Source organism: Gymnoscopelus braueri (assembly GCF_963280865.1).
Source record: "Gymnoscopelus braueri genome assembly, chromosome: 4".
NCBI classification, from domain to species: domain Eukaryota; kingdom Metazoa; phylum Chordata; class Actinopteri; order Myctophiformes; family Myctophidae; genus Gymnoscopelus; species Gymnoscopelus braueri.
In genome coordinates this window covers 7302176-7322113 of record NC_137605.1, presented here as the reverse complement: position 1 = coordinate 7322113, position 19938 = coordinate 7302176, and the positions used below count along the sequence as shown (strand labels likewise).

The 19938-nt window shown below is 41.1% G+C and overlaps 1 long non-coding RNA gene across 1 annotated transcript; it reads left to right on the top strand.

The window, feature by feature from the left end:
* The first annotated feature begins 1598 nt into the window (after positions 1 to 1598).
* On the top strand, positions 1599 to 14869 carry LOC308083191. The gene is made up of 3 exons (XR_013932981.1): positions 1599 to 2439; positions 4320 to 4389; positions 12789 to 14869. It is a non-coding gene; the product is annotated as an uncharacterized lncRNA (long non-coding RNA).
* Positions 14870 to 19938: the final 5069 nt, after the last annotated feature.

Here is a 19938-nt window from a genome sequence, read left to right as displayed (position 1 = left end):
TGTCATTGCTCAACTGCCTGAATGAACGCTCAGGCTCGAGTGGCCCAAATACAGGGAAAGAGCCACACGGAATTTTAAAGGAGCATTTCACCCGTAATATGTATCTGAGATGCATCCCAGCCTCGATTTAAGCTTAAGCGGACTCTTTGTAAGCTGGTGTGTTATTTCCCCAGCTCCTTGAAGACATTCAGCCACACCCTGCCTGGCTGCCCGAGCAGCTGCAGTAATGGAAACGGCACATAAAGCCGTGTCCCTGAAAGGCTCGACAACACTGAGCTCCCCAACACACCAGAGCTTTGTAGCTCAGAGAAAGAGGCTCTTTATCAGCGCATTCCCTTCCTACAGCAGACAGAACTGGACCAATGCATCCTGCCACTGATGTCATTCAGAGAGACAGGCTGCTTTCCTCCCAAGCCCCCCCCCCCCCCCCTCCCCAACACACAGCAGCTAGCCTAGCTTAGCCTAGGCTGGGCTGACTGGACACTTCTGTAGGGATCATAGTGCATACAGCGGTAATTACTACTGGCTGTCCCAGGGCCTTATGGTCTTAATGAATGGTTTAGATGTCATTGTGTCACATGTGGTACCCATAAATGCCCATAAACAAATATGCTATCCACTTATGTGCCACTAATACTTTTCGTCACGTGGAAGAGGAATTTGTTATGCTGTAGTAAACTGTTCAACATTGATTGAAAATAAATCAATTTGAACTATAAAAAGGTGTTACTCAATGCATAGATCACAGCGCTAACTGTCATGGTTAGTTCAGTTCAGTTTTCACTGGAGGCATCCGTGCTTAAATGTTCACACACATTATATTCACTGGGGGGTATATTAAGTTCTCCAATATAATACTTAGGTTTAGCAAATTGACAAAATTCAATATTTTGATAGCAAAAGCATTCTTATTTAATGTGTAGTTTTGAACGACTCAATGATAATGAATTTAGTTATATAGTTATATATTTTCTAAACTTTTTTTGCTAAGGCTGGAGTATAGGGAGTTGCAGTAGTCTAGGCGGGAAGAAATAAAACCACGAATGACTTGTTCAAAATCTGCAACTGACAAAAAATATTTAATTTTGGCGACATTCCTTAACTGAAAGTAGCAAGACTGGACACTCTTGTTACCTGTAGGTTAAAGGAGGGATAGGAATCGAACGTCACGCCCAGGTTACGGGCTGCAGGAGAATTGTCAAGGATGATTATTTGCCAAAAGTATCTTCTGTCTCTATTGCTTCACATTTATGTGATCCTGCCTTTGCCAGGGCAGGTCCTGACAGTCGGAGAGAAGAATGTGATGTTGAGCAATGATATTTTGGTCCATAGATCCCATATTACCCAGCACTATTGTTCCCCCAGTTTTATTAGTGTTGGAAGTCCAGGTCCCATAGCCTGGGAGGGACTGTCAAGCTATGATAGGCTAGTTTTTATATATTACTGTGCAGATGTATTTTATATTGGTATACAAATGAATTTATACATTGTGTTAAATGTATAATTATGTTGATGGCTCTTAATATAGAAACTAGAAAAAGGTGTGCTCAGTAGAGGGGACTGGGGAGTCATGCCCTAATAATAATAGTGATTTAGTCAGTCAAATTTCTACTTACAGCCATGAAAGAGCAGTGCTCTTTGAGAGATTACCTGTTGTACATCATCTCTACTGACTTCCACCCGGGATGTCGAGATCACATCACCCTGAACATGTTATTTTCAAATCCAGCATGCTAGTTCGGCAGCGCTACATGTCTGTGATTTCAAGACTCTGCTGTGGTAGGCTATATTAGTTTTGTTGCAGGCTTTTCAGAGCGACTCGAGTCTAAACTGTAAAAGTGGCTCACTAAGACACCTCCGACTAGGTTGAATGTGCACAGACGCAAAGACTCTCGTAATGTGAGTTTTTTGGGATATGTCGTCACGTTTATACATGTATATTTTGGTGTTAATCTACATCACTACATCTGTTGAGATGGCTCATGCGCAGGCAAGGCAAGCCTGGTGGGACGTTTTATCCCATAGCCTGGAGAAACAATTGCCCTGTGATTTATGATATTTAAAAATAAATAACATTGTTGTTGTTGACCAGCGAGTGTAGCTGCGGACAGAAGGACGAACGCATGTAAAATAAAATTACTTGATCTTTATAGTGCGTTGCTGTTGAATGCAGCTGTTGAAAACGCCAACTAAACTGGGCTCAGGACTGTATCAGAGACTAAAGATGATCAGGACATCTCTACCATGCCCAAATGATTGTACAGATTAAAAGTCATTGTGTTTTATCTGCATCTATAGAGGTACTTCCTGCTTTCTCAGACGTCTGGTTCTCTGATTGGTTGCTTTGTTTTCTCTCCCTCCCCCTCCTCCCCACAGTACTCCACAAAAGAAGACAAGTATGAGGAGGAGATAAAGAATCTGACCGACAAACTCAAGGAGGTGAGACGACCGCCACGGATTTGATCTCTTAGAACCCGTCACTGTGCCGAAACGTGTGTCGTCTGTGTCATTAGAGCAGCCATGCATTGACAGAAGACGGAAGTCATACAGTACATAATGACACACCAGAGACAACAGAGCCTCATGTTCTGTACCATTCGATGAAAGACATGTTAGAGACAGAATGTAGATCTGCTACAAATACATATTGCTGTACGAAATTAGGCTATGCTCAGTCTACATTTAGATGGTACATATATCAAATTAAAAACAGCCAGCACACTTTTGTGTTTGACTCTCAGGTAGGGCTGGGTGATAGGGCTTTCACCAACTAGTCGACTAGTATAACCACTAGTTGACCTTGTTGGTACTAGTCAAATAGTTGTCAAATAGCATTGTTTTAATGCCATTACTATTATGATTATCCTCCTGCCTTTATTTGTATCAAAAGGGGGTCAAAAGTATGCCCAATAATAGCCTAATATTGGGCAATAACCCCCTTTTGAGGATCCTTGGAGACCCTGCTGTGCCAGAAGCGCTTCCCTTAAAACAGCATAAAAATAAAGGTGGGAGGATAATAGTAATGGCATTAAAACAATGTTTTTTTTTAAATAGGTAAACATTGACTAGTCGACTACCACTGGGTCAAATTAGTTGACCAGTAAAACTCTCTAGGCGTGAAAGCCCTACTGGGTGACGTGGACAAAATATAATTTTGACCAAATATCTCTATTGATAGTCTGGGGTTTGACAAAAGGGTTAGCATGAAAAAGCTTTACTTGATGAAGGGAAAGTGAACTAAGGGTCAATAAGCTTGATAAAAAGTCAATCCTTTAAGAAATTAATATCGGGACACGGCCCTGGGTTACACAAACATTTAAACCAAATGATAACAGATGGGTGACTGGAATCTACAGCGAACAAAATGTCAACAGCCTAGTCTACTGCATTGTTAGCATTTAGAGATACTGAGTGAAGAACTTCACATGCTAACATCCTCCACCCCTCAGCACAATGGTTATATAGTGTTTAAAAACACACCCAATCATTTCTACACCCAGTGATGTGTCTACATCAGAGCTATGAGAGCTGCACCCGCTTGTAAAAATAAAGATGAGCTCCGTGAATGACTGACTGAAAGGCCTTGGGTGACCTAAATATCCATGTAGAAAATACACTTATCGCTACCTAATGGAAAGCCTGAAATGACCCAAATACACACTTCACTTAATTGGGTCCTCGGCATAACACCCACCAAGTGTGAATTTGAATGGCTGAACAGCTCTTGAGATAATGTGAAGGGCATTCATACTGTACAGACATACAGAGATGCCTGGTATTTATAGATGGATGTTGATGCAGGTTCATGTGTGATAACGGTAGTGGTGGAAAACCTACTCGGATATTTTACTTAAGTAAAAGTATCAATACTGCAATTTTGAAATACTCCGTCACAAGTAAAAGTCCGGAATTCAGAATTTACTTGAGTAAAAAATATTGGTATCAAAATGTAATTAATTTACCAAAAGTAAAAGTATTAAAATGTTTGAAAATAGCAGATCTACAAGCTCACAACACGCCGCGACGCGTTGTGTGCTTGTAGATCGGCTATTTTCAAATAGCCTAGGTATAAAATAGGGCTGAAGTGGTTAATGTATGTTTTATAATTGATAATTACAAAGAAGTTTTCAAATAATTGTAGTGGAGTAAAAGTACAATATTTGCCTCTCAGATGTAGTGGAGTAGAAGTAAAAGTACTGAAATTGGAAATACTCCAGTAAAGTAAAAAATACCTCAACATTGTATGTAAGTACAGTACTTGAGTAAATGTACTTAGTTACTTTCCTCCACTTTATAACGGTTTGTTTCTTTTGTGTCAGGCTGAGACCAGAGCTGAGTTTGCCGAGAGGACTGTGGCCAAACTGGAGAAGACCATCGACACTCTGGAAGGTATGCGTCTCTCACTGTCTCTCTCTCTCTCTCTCTCTCTTTGATCCAGTATTGTTCCTGTAATAATTAGTTTTGTTTCCTCCAGTCCGCTGCCATTGTGCGTGGTCAGACCGCGTGTCTGTCCGTCTCAGCAGCACGTGGCTGTTAGACAGGAAATGGACCCTGCTTTCTGTGACCGGCCTTCTATGACGGCTCCTCAAGGTGCTGTTTCTTTTGACTCGGGCCTGTTAGTGGAGTGCAGTTTGTCATCCTTTTGTACACGTACGGAGACTTGTGTGCTGTGGAATGGAGTGTGGTTTGCACTGGAATGCAGTCTGACTTGGCCTGGAGTTTGGTGTGATGTGGAGTGTTTGCCTATATAATTGTATAACCTTGTTTTGTTTTTTTTGCCTTGACGCCCCAACAGAAACTTGAACCACTTTAATCCTGGCGGCCCTAGTCTGGCCATAATAGGAAAACGTTTGTAAAAAAAATCTTTTAAATGTGTTTAACAAAAGTAGCAGAAATGGCAGATCGACAAGCTCACAACGCATTGCGTTGCAACGTTTTCTGACCTTGTAGATCAGCCATTATCGCCATTTATGAAATGGGCCTTAGATTGTAGATTATATGTAGATTGTATTATTTGCCCTGACATCTAATCTAGACGTCAGGTCGTGTTCACAAGTTCAATTCATATGCTCTGCACCCTCTTATAGACTGTTAATTTGTCGACAGATGAACTTGCAGTGGACAGATTTTACTGCTGTTATTTTGCAAAGGACGAGTATGAGAAGACTATATAATAAGTTAACCCAAAATACACGCTAACATATTTGCATTACAATTCCTGTGAAGACCTTTCCATTGATCCTTATTGACACGATTCAACCCCTAATAGTAATGTCCATTGAGACCTGGAACGCATCTGTGTCACTTTAGATTTCTTTGGCTATAAAAAAATAGCAGATATACAAGCTCATAGCGCGGCACCGAGTGCCGCGCTATGAGCTTGTAGATCTGCTATTTTTGAAAAATCTTGAAAACCTTTTTTTTTTTTTTTTAACTGTTAGGATTTAGATTTTTTTTTAAGAATCGCCTCAGGTCTTAAAGGAGAATTTTGGTTTTTCTTACCTTTTCTATGATGTTATGATATCTTAGGATGAATGGTACAGTAGAAATTTTCTTAACTCCTTCCGGGGGAAGGTTGCATCGTGTTCTGTCACTATGAACGTCGGATCTCGCCAAAAAAATGAAAAAAAAAAAAAGCTATTAAAATATGCGATCTAGCGCAAGGCCTATCCGCGCACGTTTTAAGCTGTGGCGGACCCGGGATGGAGTTATGACATTTTTCTGCTGTACCCATTCATCCTAAGATATCATAACATCATAGAAAAGGTAAGAAAAACTTAGTCCAAAATTCTCCTTTAACCCATTGAGACCTGAAGCCGATTCTACATGTCTCCTAAATCTCAACAGTATTCTGAAAAACGAATGTTTCTATATCAGTGGTGCTCAATCTTTTTCATGTCAAGGACCCCCAAAATGATATGTATTTGGCCACGGACCCCCATCAAAATATTTTGTTCCAGGGACCCCCAGAAGCAAAGATTTGAGTTAAAAACGGTTCGCTTTAAAAATATATATTCAAAGATTTGCACACATTTTCACGATTTTTCAAAAATAGCAGATCTACAAGCTCGTAGCGCGGCACTCGGTGCCGCGCTACGAGCTTGTATATCTGCTATTTTTGAATAGCCCAAAGTGTAAAATAATGCTTTTTAGCTCAAATCTAAAAATGACACAGTTCCAGGTCTCAATGGGTTAATGGGTTAACCCTCACCACTACATGCCTAGACTCTACCTGACCTTAATTCTAATGCCTAATCGTTCGTACATCAGCGGGAGCTGAGGCTGTGTGTGTGTGTGTGTGTGTGTGTGTGTGTGCGCGCGTTGGCCTCAGAGATGCCGCGCACACCCAGCAGGAAGGCGTCACTCTGAGTCAGGTGACACAAAGGCCCCTAGAGACGATTGGAGTAGAGAGCAGTGAGGCGGGACTTCAGGGTGGCGTGCTTCATTATCCGTTCTATTAGAGCTGTGGGGGACGTTTGGCTGGTTCCCATGACAATCCACACCTGTCTGTCCTGTCATCTCTGTGGGGGTGCATTCCAGTTGTTTCGGTGGTTCTCAACCAGTGGTCCTTGGGGGGGGGGGGGGGGGGGGGGTAACCAGGGGGTCCCCAGCGAAATTAGTTGACATAGCGTCGCAATCATTTTAACCACTTAGCTTTGGCTATTAAAAAATAGCAGATCTACAAGGCAAGCTCACAGCGCGGCACCGAGTGCCTCGCTATGAGCTTGTAGATCTGCTATTTTTTGAAAAATCTTGAAAAAGTGTGCATATCTTGGAATATATATATATTTTTCTAAAGTGAAAGTTTTTAACTCAAAATTTGCTTCTGGGGGTCACTGGCGCAAAACATTTTCAGATGGGGGTCCGCGGCCTAATGTATATCAATTTAGGGGTCCTTGGCATGAAAAGGGTTGAAAAACCGCTGCAGTAGATGGATGTAGCAGTAGATTTATATGTAGCTGATGTAACTTTGATTTGATAAACTTTATTTTGAACTTGCAGATAAAATAAAACGAGAACCAAGAACAATGAAAGCCACAATATGGAAATAAAATACAAATGAAGTAAACAAAAAAACGTTTAAAAAGCGATCATTGATCATCCCCCCCAACATGTTCAAAAAGGAGTAGGAAGAAGCAAAACGTATTTACTCCTACCCCCGTCTTATTTAACATTCATAATCCATATAAACAATTACAAATGTAACAAAGCTAACCGGTGCGTTGGAGTTGGAGTTTTACCTGTAGCTCAATAAGCGGTGATGTTCACGTTGCTATCTAGTGTATGGAAGGTGAAATTGCACTGCATGGCTCTGAATCATACATGGGCAACTGGGCGGCCTGGGGGCCACATGAGGCCCCCACCTTCTCTTAACACATCGACCGCCAGAGGTTAATCTCATAATGTACTCACCAGTGCCAAGGTGTTTTTGTTGTTTTTTTGTTTTTTTCATGTCGCCATAGATCTTGTTAAAATCCTTAAGATTGAGCTCTACACGGTCTGTTTACATCCGCGAGATCTCCCTGTATCTCCCAGTGAAGATCGCGTGTCAAACGGGGCATCCATGTTGTAGTTAGAGCGGATTACGTTAAACAGTGAAATGCGAGGAGAAAAAACTACAGGAAGAGAATTGAGTTTCAGTTTCGTCTGTAGAATGGGAGCGGGCGTGATCGTCAAAACCGGATCCCAAATAATTCTATTTCCGGTCATCAAACCGGAAACGGAAGTGGATCAAAAAAAATCCGAAAGTGAACCCGGAAGTGAATAGCGCGAAAAGACCGTAGAGACAGTAGGGCTACGGTCTCGGCGCTTAACAGTTGGATTTAACGGACCGTAGGACTACGTTCTTGGCGGTTAATGTGTTAATGCGGCCCACAGGTTAATATAGGAATACTGATATATTATTGATTTCAGCTGTTACAATTCCAAACATGCAATCATGACCCGCTTTAATTACTTCAGTCTGTATTAGTAGCTTAATGACTAGTATTAAAATTCTATTGTCTTTTTTTATGTCCAATGTATTTGTATTTAAGTTCATAAAGTTAACATAAGTATAACTGAATGCATTTGAAATAAAAGTTAGAATGAAAAAATGATACTTTTCAGGATTCCAATAAAAAAATAGCAGACACGTTTTGAGCTTGTAGATCGGCTATTTTTGCTACTTTTGTGTGACATAGAATGGCGAAGTACGGCATTTATTTACTATAAATACGGAGATAAGGGGTGTCTGTCCGACAGTGTATGCAATGTGGCCCTCTGGAGTGAGTGTGTAAATGTATAGTGGCCCTCTCCATCTTCGAAGTTGCCCACCCCTGCTCTAAATGCACACCGTGCCTGCACATAAATGTGGGGCTATGTACGAAGCTGACTTGAGGACCAGCACAACATCCTCACATTGCGGGGTTTTACTGCGTGAAAAGAGCTCTCAGAGCTTGCTGCGTCGCTTCCCCTTCTGATGAGTCAGTCTGTTGTGGAATTGCTGTTGGTCTGTTGCCGTGGAAACAGCCCCCCCCCCCTCAAAAAAAAAAAAAAACATCTTGAGGAGTCGCACACAGCCAGTATATCTGCCTGAAGCTCATAAGCTTAACACCTCCCCTGGTCAAGCAGGGGGAGGGGTGGGGGGGGGATTCCCCTTTGGGTTAGCTGTGGATTTTTGGTTCCCACATGTGGGCTGCCCGGGTTTGAATCCACACGCACAAACGTCTCCGTCTATTCGTCCTCTAAAAGGTCTCGGTATCAATTCCCATTGTGTCCTGTCTAAAGTGTCCTTGAGCAAGACGCCACACTCCCCTGTGTGCTGACTTGTAGGTGTGTGTGTGTGTGTGTGTGTGTGGTGAATGGTGATCAGAAACAGGAAGACATGTAGTGTGAGTCACTCTCCGGAGGGCTGCGTTAAGTTCTGCTCCTTTTTTAGTTTCAGTCAACTGGTGATTCCCCTAATGAGCCGTTAAACTATTTTAGTTTGTTTTTGAACTCTCTTTATGAACTGATATATAAACGGCATTCAACAAAAAGAAAAATGATTCACACTGTGGCAGCACGTCGACGCTTTTATTCCGGTTTCTGTTCTGTCCCTTGTGTTATTTATTTAGTATCAAATAAGTTGTCTCATGACATTTTACATGTACAGTAGAACAGGTTAAGACCGTACTCTTAAGCTCTGCACCACAAGTGTGGAACGACACCTGACCAAACTGACATTGAAACAACAAAAAATGTGTTTCATAGGATCTTGGCAGAGGGTAACTCACGTGTGATGCTTGGCAGAAGCCTTCCTCAAATGTAATATAAGCTCAGTTTCCACAACGGCGCACAAGTACATTCACTTCATCGTTTACTTTTTGTGTCGATGCTGGCTGCGGGTCGCTGTCTGTATAATGCTCCAAACTCAGAATGTTGTGACACAAGTAGTGCCATGTGGTGTTCAATACTTGTCATGCAAAGCATAAATTGACCTTTCCAGACATTTCACCCATGAGCAAGCACTTGGCCACGGCGGCAGTTAGAGAGTCCAGTTGAAGGGCCTTAGCTTTCTGATGTGAACATTGATTTGTGGTTCTCTGCAGCGGAAAGACTACAGCCTCTTGTTGCACGTTTGCTTTTAATTGAGCAGCCCTACTGTTGGCACAAGATGCAAACACTATCTCTCTCTTGCGCGTGCACACTGATTTAACACACACTGTATGTGGAGCTGTTTGCCAATGACGTCACTGCAGTCATGCTCATAAAGTGGTGTGTTCCGCTGGTGTATTTGAGATTAACTTAACTGGACAGCATTGGGAGTACTGGTTCAGGACTGGTTGCGGAGAGATGGTCTCTCTCTTGCTCTGTCAGTCTGTTGTCTCTGTATCCTGCTCTCTAGTTGTGATTCATTTAAACACATCTGTCCCCTCCGTCTCATCCTGTCTTGTGTTTGTCTCTCTGTCCCAGTTCTGTGTGCGCGCACACTGCAGAAATACTGCCCGAATGCTAGTATTTCTAAACGATGCTAAGGTTTATACAAAATCTTTTTTTCAATCCAGCATTGTGTTTTTCCCCCCGCCGTGTCGAAACGGCTTCAATAAAGACTTCCTGTAGATAATAGGTTGACTTCAAAATAAGAGTGCCAACACAGATTTTGAAGTCCACCTACCATAGAAATATGCCTTATAATTAATAATTATTATTTAAGTGATTTTAAATGCTGAACAAATTCCAACCATTGGTTGGAATGGCTGGGGTCAGTGCTACTGACATGAGAGGCCAGACTGGTAGATAAAACCTGTTGGTTTATCTGGAATAAGGGAGAGTTTTTGTGTCCAGAGTTGTGTTTGTGACAGACTGTCCCTAAATGTCCCCAGCTGAACCTCTCACTGCATGGACTGCGGTCAGAGATGTCACTGTGAGTGAGCCACTTCTGCCTTCTAACCCAGCTTTTATTGGACGGCAGTGTAGTGGAATCGGTCCATTTTCTGATTTTAGAAAGGAGGAGATGTTGTTCAATTACGCCTTGCTACATCACCATACAGGTGCTGTACATTAACCACATGAACCCCAGTGTCCCTATTCTGGTCATGTCGTCATGGGAGAATATATAGCCAAAAATGAGCAGGGAAAAAAAACTGATCTACAAGCTTACAACATGTCACAGTGTGGTGTTGTGAGCTTATAGATCTGCTATTTTGATGTACAGTACAGCAATCAATCAGTGTTTCAGGTTAACTCATTCACTGCCAGGCTTATTTCAAGCTTGTTGATCCATGTGCCACAGGCAGGAAAAATGGAAAAGTGTGATTTATTTTTTTTCTTCTTCTACATTTTAATATTGAAGTGGATGGAGTATTAACTTTTTGAAAATCGTTTTCTCCTAGTTCCTTTGAGATAAAAAAATACTAAAAATACCAAAAAAATAAATAAAATAATGTTATTTTGAAAAAATTAGGTGACGAAAAAATTAGGTGACGTCAAAAGACGTCATTGGCACTAATGGCACACTGAAAACGGACGTCAAAAGACGTCATTGGCACTCAATGAGTTAATTCCTTAAACCCTAAATATTTTGACAGATCTGCCCGTCAGTCATATTGTTGTATTAGATTCACATATCATACGGCCTGTCGGTAGAGTAGACAGCAATGAGGTGGGCCTGCAGAGTGCTTTAAAGGGGTAGAAGGACCGCTAACAAAAATAGAATGGGAGGGTTGACTCAAAAATGTTGGGACAGGAATTAAGGGAACACCAGTGAATTCAGGACACCTAAAAATATGAAGCTAGTTTTGGGTGGTTGCCTGAGGCAAATGTGTTTGTTGTTTAATAATGTGTTGGTTATTTATAAGTAGTAGTTTTTAAGTCTTCATTTGATAGACAGTAGAGAGACAGGAATTGTGGAGTGGGAGTAAGGGGAATGACATGCAGCAAATGGTAACAGGGAATCGAACTGGGAACTTGGTGATCAGGGCATCTTGTGCCCCCTGTGGTAACAGTGGATCTAGCCATTTGGCTATCGGGTCGGCCCATAACGCTGCCGGAATGTGCTTGTCATTCATACCAAGTTCTGGGAAATGCTCCAATTGACAGAAGCACAGTCCCTATACTTTGCTGGTAAACAACGCAAACGGTTCGAGCAAAGGCGTGTGTCAGGCTGTTTCCAGTCAGTGTCCTGAACGCTGCTGGAGGTAAGAAACAAGGCCAAGGAGATGCTGCTGCCAAGGTGACGCTCGGCAGTTAAAAATAGACTCGTCCTCTTCTAGTCCAACCTCGCCGTATTCCCACAGCTCACATACCTGCACACTCAGGCTGCACTGGATACATGCGTACACTTGGAGCACGCTCGGTTTCATCCAGCAACCAACAAAGTATTAACGAGGCAGTGACTTATTAAGACTAATGTGTCGCATGAAGAGGTTGTTTATTTGTGTGTTTTTCTCTGCCAAACATATGGTGATTAAAAGTGGTCTGTGACACGGGCAGCGTGACAAATAAACTATGATAAATGTGACTGTCAAATATTTATATCAGTTGATGACTCATTCATATAGGCTTTTATTCATGCTGAAAGATTGACCTGTTGAAAAAATACATCAAAAACCAAAGAAATCAAAAACCCAAAACTTAAGTTTTATCTCTGTGCAGGGGTTGACACTAAGGTCTCAGAGGCACTTGTCTGTCGGGCAAGTACAGGTCAAGTTTTACTTGCCCCAAGGTCATGCCCACTTGCCCGAAAAGTAAATCAAATTAATGTGAAATTCAATTAATAACTGCAGAGTGGTGGTGAGCATTATTTGTTCTTTCATGAATAACCAATAATATTTAACCCATTTTGGGCGGGAACCCCGATTTGTAACTATACCTTTCAGGACGGGAATCCCTTTTGGGGTTCTTGTTGCTATGTACAGTATATAGCAACATGCATTTGTTGTAATTTTTTAATAAATATTTGAAGTTTTTCAGAAAACTTCAAAGTAACCTGAAAGCAAATTGCACTTGCCCGAACGTTTAATTACTTGCCACGGGCAGTTGGGCAACCGTTAGTGTCAACCCCTGTGTGTTCTGTGTGGATGTACTCATGACGACATTACAATGTGGATTTTCTCTTTCTGGGTGAATTAATCGCATGAAAAGACACACACGGCGTGCGAGGAACTTTAAGCCCGGTTTTATGCTTTGTCGTATGACTGTGTCGCTCGCCGAAAACAGCTGTGAGCTTCTAGATGAGCCTTTTTTTCGGCATGCAACACCCTCACACGACGGGAGCATGAATGTAGCATCAATCACTAAATGGCGTTTCTTGTCCTCCTCCGCAGATTCCCTGGAGTCGGCCAAGGAAGCCAACGTGAAGCTCAACGCCACACTCAACCAGACCCTGGAGGAGCTCAACTCCTGCTGAGCTGCTTGCTCCTGCCACCACCTCCTACCCCGGCACCTCCTGTCCTCTCTCTATCCATGTACCCTTATTCTCCCCCTACCCTCCGCCTCCACCCGAGTCTCTCTCTCTCTCTGAGATCTTATGGGGGTCGGGATGAGATGTCATTTGAGTCGTTTTGTTTTTGTTTTGGTGGAGGTAGCAATCTGTCACCATGGCATTCCTTCTTTCCTCATTAGAACCCTCCCTTATCCTCCTCCACCCATGTATGTCCTCTGTCCTTGTTTGTTTGGGTGAAGGGAGCTCTCTTGGCCATGCCATACCTAGCCAAAATGTTAGCTCCTTTTACGCACTAGGCCACTATCTCCTCTCCTCTGTTCTACAAGAGGACTTGTCCATCTCCATATTCCCTGATTTAGCCAAGTTCAAACCTTTTCTCCATTGCTTTCTATACATTCCTGCTTTGAGCGTGCAATTGTTGTTGTTTTTCTAAGAGGATTCCATGCTTTACCTTCCTCCTGTCTTGTCTGGCCTTAAATGTCCCACGTCTGGTCTGTTAACAGGGCTACTAGTGCTCTTCTGTATGCACACATCTCTGGAGGAGCCTGAATGTCACACCTCTTTTTTTTTAACACAGGAGACATGTTTTGGTGACGAGAACTAATGTGTTTTTTGTTCACGTCCCTTGCCAAGCTGAATCATCTTTCTCTTTTCCCACAAAAACACACAAGTTGTCCTAAATCCTCACCCTAGCCTCCCTCTCAGAGACGCCACCAAAACCGCACTCTTCTCTTCCTGTCAGCTGACTGTGCCAACCCCCTGCCCCTCCCTTTTCTTTTTCTCCTCAGTATTTAATGTTGACATGAGAGGCCAGACTGGTAGATAAAACCTGTTGGTTTATCTGGAATAAGGGAGATGTTTAACATTTAGGTTCTTTCATTAACCACTTCCAACCTGGCGGCCCTATTCTGGGCATGTCATTATAGGCAAAGATTTTCAAAAAAAAAATGCGGAAATAGGCTCTATGCACATCAGCCATAGTGGAAAGAAATTGGGCCTCTTCCTTACTTCCTTCACAGGTTTTACCAATGATACTAATGAAGGCTCTGTTCCATTTTATGCAGCACAGTGGTTCTCAAGCCATTTAATTTCAAGGACCCCCATAACTCTGAGAGTGCAACCAAATGGACCCTTACGGGTCCATTTGGTTGATACTAATGAAGACCCACTGGTGTAGCAGAGTGTTTCCAGTGAGCCAACATGCACAATATCGGCACCCTGACTCTGTTTGACCAGAATGGAACAGAGCCTTCATTAGTATCCTTGGTAACACCTGTGAAGGAAGTAAGAAGAGGCCCATTTCTCTCCAAAATGGCTGCTGTGCATAGAGCCCATAGCCGACGGACAAGCTCTTGCGAGCTTGCCCGTCGGCTTTTTTCGCCCGCACGATGATGTATAAAATATGGTGCAAGTGGTTAAGGCTCACCATCGCATGACTGTACGTAGAACGGTTTGTTTGTTCTTCTCAACTCTTAACACGGGGGAATCGAATTTAGTCGTCTGATGTGTTTAGATGAGACTGAATGTCATATCTGCAACTGGAAGTTAACCACAGATGTATTGACCAATCACCATCATTGTAGTCATGTTTTGTTTTTGTTTTTTTTCTTGGTTTGCCAGTGATTTTATTCAGTCTTTTTTTATGAGGTGATGTGGGATCAGGGTGTAGGGGAGAGGGGAGTGATCAGCCAATCACATCAACACATTCCACTGCCAAAACGGACAGGCCGTGGGGCCAATGACGGGCAAATATGGAGAAGGGAGACCCGCCTCTTTATCAGGATGGATGATTTAACTTTTTTTTTTGTCCGCATAATGAACCCTATGAAATAAAGTAAAAATGTATGGCATGGAAAACATGTTTTTAACTGGAAGCTTGCCCTCAATATGGCCGAGTTAAAGCCTTTTGTTACCAGTTATTTTCTCATTGTAAGAATCATGACAAAAGAAATTGACACAGGATTTCTTTTTTAAAAATAAAGCACCATGATTGGTATTTACATTCCAGACTGTTGTTTTTATTTGGTTTAAAGAAACCCTCTGGTTAATGGTGAGTTATTTCAATTGTTTTCAGGGAGATATAGCTGTGAAACTTGTTATGAATTCACTATGAGATGTAGTATACGCTCTTTAAAAACCCCAATCCACATTATGTTTAGTTAATGGTAAACGCCATCACTAAATGGAATCCCAACAAGAGACTTGTGTTCAGACACATTTTATACACTCCTAGTATTAGTCACTTGCCAAATCTAACTGATGAAGATTTATTAAAAACATTGAAAAATGTTATATAATTTCAGCATTACAGATTACTTTACTGATTTCTGACAGTATAATGTGAATTGCCATGGTTGATACTCGAGTGTAGCACAATACATTTAGACCAGATTGTGGTCTATCATAATATAAATAATGTTCCGGACACAACAATGATCATAGCACTTGAAGGGATATTTCACTTTCAAACATGTTTGGGGGTCATTTTGACGTCTCAGGCTTTTGTGAGCACCCCAGACAAGTTTTCAAGTTGCTTGATTCGGTATTTAGATATTTGATATTCACTTTTATCAGACACTTAAATGAAAAAAGTAAAACACGGAAGGACAATGTAAGTCATCAGGACGTGTTTTCAATGAGTAACATGGTTAAAATGGAGTTTGAAGTTACAAATTACAATGGGCTTGTATAGGAAGGAGCCGTGTCTGATAAAATCAATATCAAATAACTAAATACTGAATCAAGCAACTTAAAAACTGTCCCTTTTAACTTAACATCAAACTGTTAATATTTTCTGAAAGTGAAATTTACATTTCACTTTCACATACAATTTATAACGGCTGTAACTAACTCCTTTTTCATGAACACAATTCCAAAATGTTTCCATGATCCACATTTGCACACATTCTTAATTTAGCAGAGATCTGCAGCATGTTTAGGCTACATGTTGTTTTATTAACATATTAACCATCTTTTTTCCACACCGTTGAGGAGGTAAACTCAAGAGTACAATAATTCCACTGCCTGGCCTGCAATGTGTCTTATCTGTTTTATTGTTGAATTATTTTGTGACCTGGTTGCTAAAAATTACTCATAAACTTGGGAATCAATAAAGCTCTATCTTTGTATGTTAGTGTACAGTAGCCTGGTAAAGCCCCTCCCTCCGGAAAATCGAAAACAGCGGACACTGCTATCTGCCATCTTGGCCAGTAGAGGGCGCCTCATTACAGAAACCTGTTTGGTACATCAGTGGTTCTCAACCTTTTCAGGCTGTGCCCCCCAAAATAATCATATTTGCACTGGGGACCCCCCAGATAAATATTGTGAAAATAGCAGATCTACAAGCTCACAACGCCTTGCAACGTGAGGCATTGTAGATCTGCTATTTTCAAATGTTTTGCCTCTTTCTTATATTATTTGACAATTTGGCCAATGTTTGACCAGTTTTTGTAGTATAGTTTGTGGATTACTTTTGATGCTTTTTTAGGTATTGAAAGGGTCTTAAAAGTCCTTAAATTGTCCCCGCCCCAAACAATCATGTGGAGACCCCCTGGGGGTTCTGAGTCCCGACCCACAGGCTGAGAACCACTGTACATAAGGGGGTCTTGTAACCTGTTTTCTGTGTCTGGGCGCCATCTACTGGCTAAGATGGCATACAGCAGTGTCCACTGTTGAACTTGGTGGGAGAATGCATTCTGTGCGTCATGGCTTGTGAAGTGCTTCATCCTGATGACACATGAAACCATATCAGGTGCATATTCTTCACTTCTTTTGACAGACAGCTTCATTTGATTAGAGTACTGTCTTTTTTGGGCGGTGAAACCGCCCCTATAAGTGAGGTTTGGAAATTTGTACAATTATCTTGGGCAGTGAAACCGCCCCTATAAGTGAGGTTTGGAAATTTGTACAATTATCCTGCGCTGTGATTGGCCAATCACAATCTATTCAGGACTGTGATTGGCCAGTGTCACATGACACATGTGCATAGCCCTATATAAGAAACCATAACTTTAAAAAAAAAACATAATTTTGTTTTTTTAAAGTTATGGTTTCGTCCATCATAAAGAGTGTTTCAATAAATGTATTTATCTTTTGTACATGATTGGTTGACTCCATTCAGTATTGTGATTAGCTAGCAAGACACCGCCCACTTCACACAGGGTGTGATTATTTTTAATTACTATTATTACTTATGCTGTTATGTCTGAAGAAGCCAAACCAAAATAGGTTTTACTCGTATGTAGTGTACCTGAACCTTTAACCTTGAACTTTATCAGTGGTGTCAGTGGACTCATCCACAGCTAAGGAAATGCACAGTGCATTGTTTCTTTATTCTAGAGATGCTCACAACATGTCACATTGTGGCGTGTTGTAGCTCACACTTTTGCTAGCTAAGCAAAAGCATAAGTTTTAATTATGTATGTCTATATGTTAACATATATTTTAGGTCTAAACATATTACAGGAACAACAGTACTGCATCAGTTTGAAACCATCCACTTCCTCTCTGCAGAGGTATTCAAAGCTGTAACCCTAAAAAGGTGTCCTCAGACAATAGGACACTTGCTTGGTGTTGCTGTGGAAAACAAAGATAACACAAGATGAATGACAGCAGGTAAGCCTTGAAGTCCAGCTTCAAAGTATTTACACCAGATTTAGACTCCTGCAGTACAAATGGATCATGCATACTTCTGTATTTTTACATAAGTATGCATGTTTACTTAGAGTTGCATGCTTGCAGTATGTAACACACTTTTGATGTAAAAGGGATCCAAGGATCCAGTCAAGATATACTTATCACAAATAGTTACACACAAACTACCAGAATAAATAACTGTACATTCCTAGTCTGTTGAGATTCCAAGGCTTCATACATTTAAAAAAAAAAAAGTCAGTTAAAGTTAAACATACATTTTAGCCTACAATTCAGGCATTTGTATAAGACGCTCATATACAGAAAGTGCCATGTAAATGTACATAGAAAACAATGAAATGAAAGTAACTAGGATGCAGGTAAACATCAAACCTAGCATGTGTCTAAACAACATGCTATCTAAATAACAGTCTTAGAATTAGTGTTCAAGTATGTACAGTGTATCTCTATCTAAATTGACATGTGAACAAAAAGACAACATACATATTCATATTGTACTTCATCTATCAAAAACAGGCAACAATAAATGATGAAAGGAATAAGTGAGGTAAACAAAGTGATACAATGAATAAGGAGTGCTTGGGGGGTGAGGTCAATTCTAAAGATGTGAGTTTTCAGACTGTGGTAGAAGATGGAGAATCGGTCTGCTGTCCTGACTGACGGGGAGGTCATTCCATGGCTTGGGAGGCAGGAGGTAGAAGGGTCTAGGATGCTCGGAGTCCTAGTCTTTGGTCCTTTATCTGGATGTTTTTATTTTTGACAACAGACTATGATGGCTTGAGTTACGACAGACCTAAGAGTTTATGGCATAATGTTGCTGTATCTGTATTGCTATGTTGATGCTGCTATTTGATTTGAAGTGGGTGCACTAAAGCGAAATGTAGTTGTATTTTTAATACATTGTCAATAAACATCTTCATCGTCTTATGTTATCATCTTTATGATATTAACCTTGAAATGTTTGGATGCAATTGGAGTTCACCCTCTTCTCCAGACACCACTAATACTGTAGTAATATACTGTAATGTCTATGAATTGAATATCAAGGACCTCATTGGAAACAAGACCGCAAGGACTTTTATGAACGGACCTTTTAGACAAAGTATTTTAAATGTAACTGTGCTGTTTTACATTTTTGCCTAATAAAATATTCAATCAATCAATCAATCAATAGCATCCCAGTCATAGCTGGAAGAGAATTGCATTAGTAACATAGAGTAACAGCACCATCCTGTGGTTAGAACATGCTATTACATAGCAGTTATAACAACTTCAGCTCTCTGTATAAACCAGAGTCACACATGTAGTGGTTCTCAACATAGGGTCCAGCGATCCCATTGGGTCCTTGAGGGAGTACTAGGGGGTCCCCAACTAAATGCTTGATAGTTAACATTCATCCAGGTCTGTCTGCAGAGGGAGGGAGAGGGCCACACACCCTCCCAGTCTGAGAGGTGCTGTTATTTGACTCATCAAAGACGTCCTTCTGCTTTTAACGTATTTTAGACGTCTAATAGCACCAAAAATGCTCAGTGGGGTGTGATACTGCAGCAAAACCACCTGATGATAAGATAAGGAGAGCTGACATGTCAAAAATAAGAGATAGTGGCACTTGTTTTATCAATCTAACAAAAGTTAAAAGAAACCAGCGCAGAGTCATCTCACGACAGGGTTCACGTGTGATTTATGAAACGGTCGTACAGTAGGCCTATCAGCCAAACGCAGCGTAAGAATGGATGGGTGTATGGTGGCTGGAAACACGTGCGTGTGTGTGTGTGTGTGTGTGTGTGTGTGTGTGTGTGTGTGTGCGCGTGCGTGTGTGTGTGCGCGCGCGCGCATGCGCGCAAGTGTCACAAAGAAACTGTCGCACAGAACTAAAGTGATTTATATGGAAAAGAGGTGCTGTACTTTTAACAGTTTTAAGAGTTTGTCAAGTCAAAAGTATATAATCATCTTCTCGCCTCCAATAAAACAATAAAATTAAAGACTTTAAAGAAAACATAACAGATGAATTCTCAACCCTTAAGGTATTTCTGAGGATCAAGGAAAAAACTAAAACAAAAGTCAAGACTTTAAAGAAAAGAAAACAAATGATTAATCAACCCATGATATCTCTAAAGAAAGCAATTATGGCTCCTATCCCATTTATTTCCATATCGCAGTGGTGGAAAAAGTACTCACATTCTTTACTTAAGTAAAAGTACCAATACTGCAATATAAAAATACTCTGTTACAAGTAAAAGTCCAGAATTCAAAATTTACTTGAGTAAAAGTACAAAAGTATTGGCATCAAAATGTACTTAAAGTACCAAAAGTAAAAGTACAAAATATTTGAAAATAGCAGATCTACAAGCTCATCGCGACGCGTTGTGAGCTTGTAG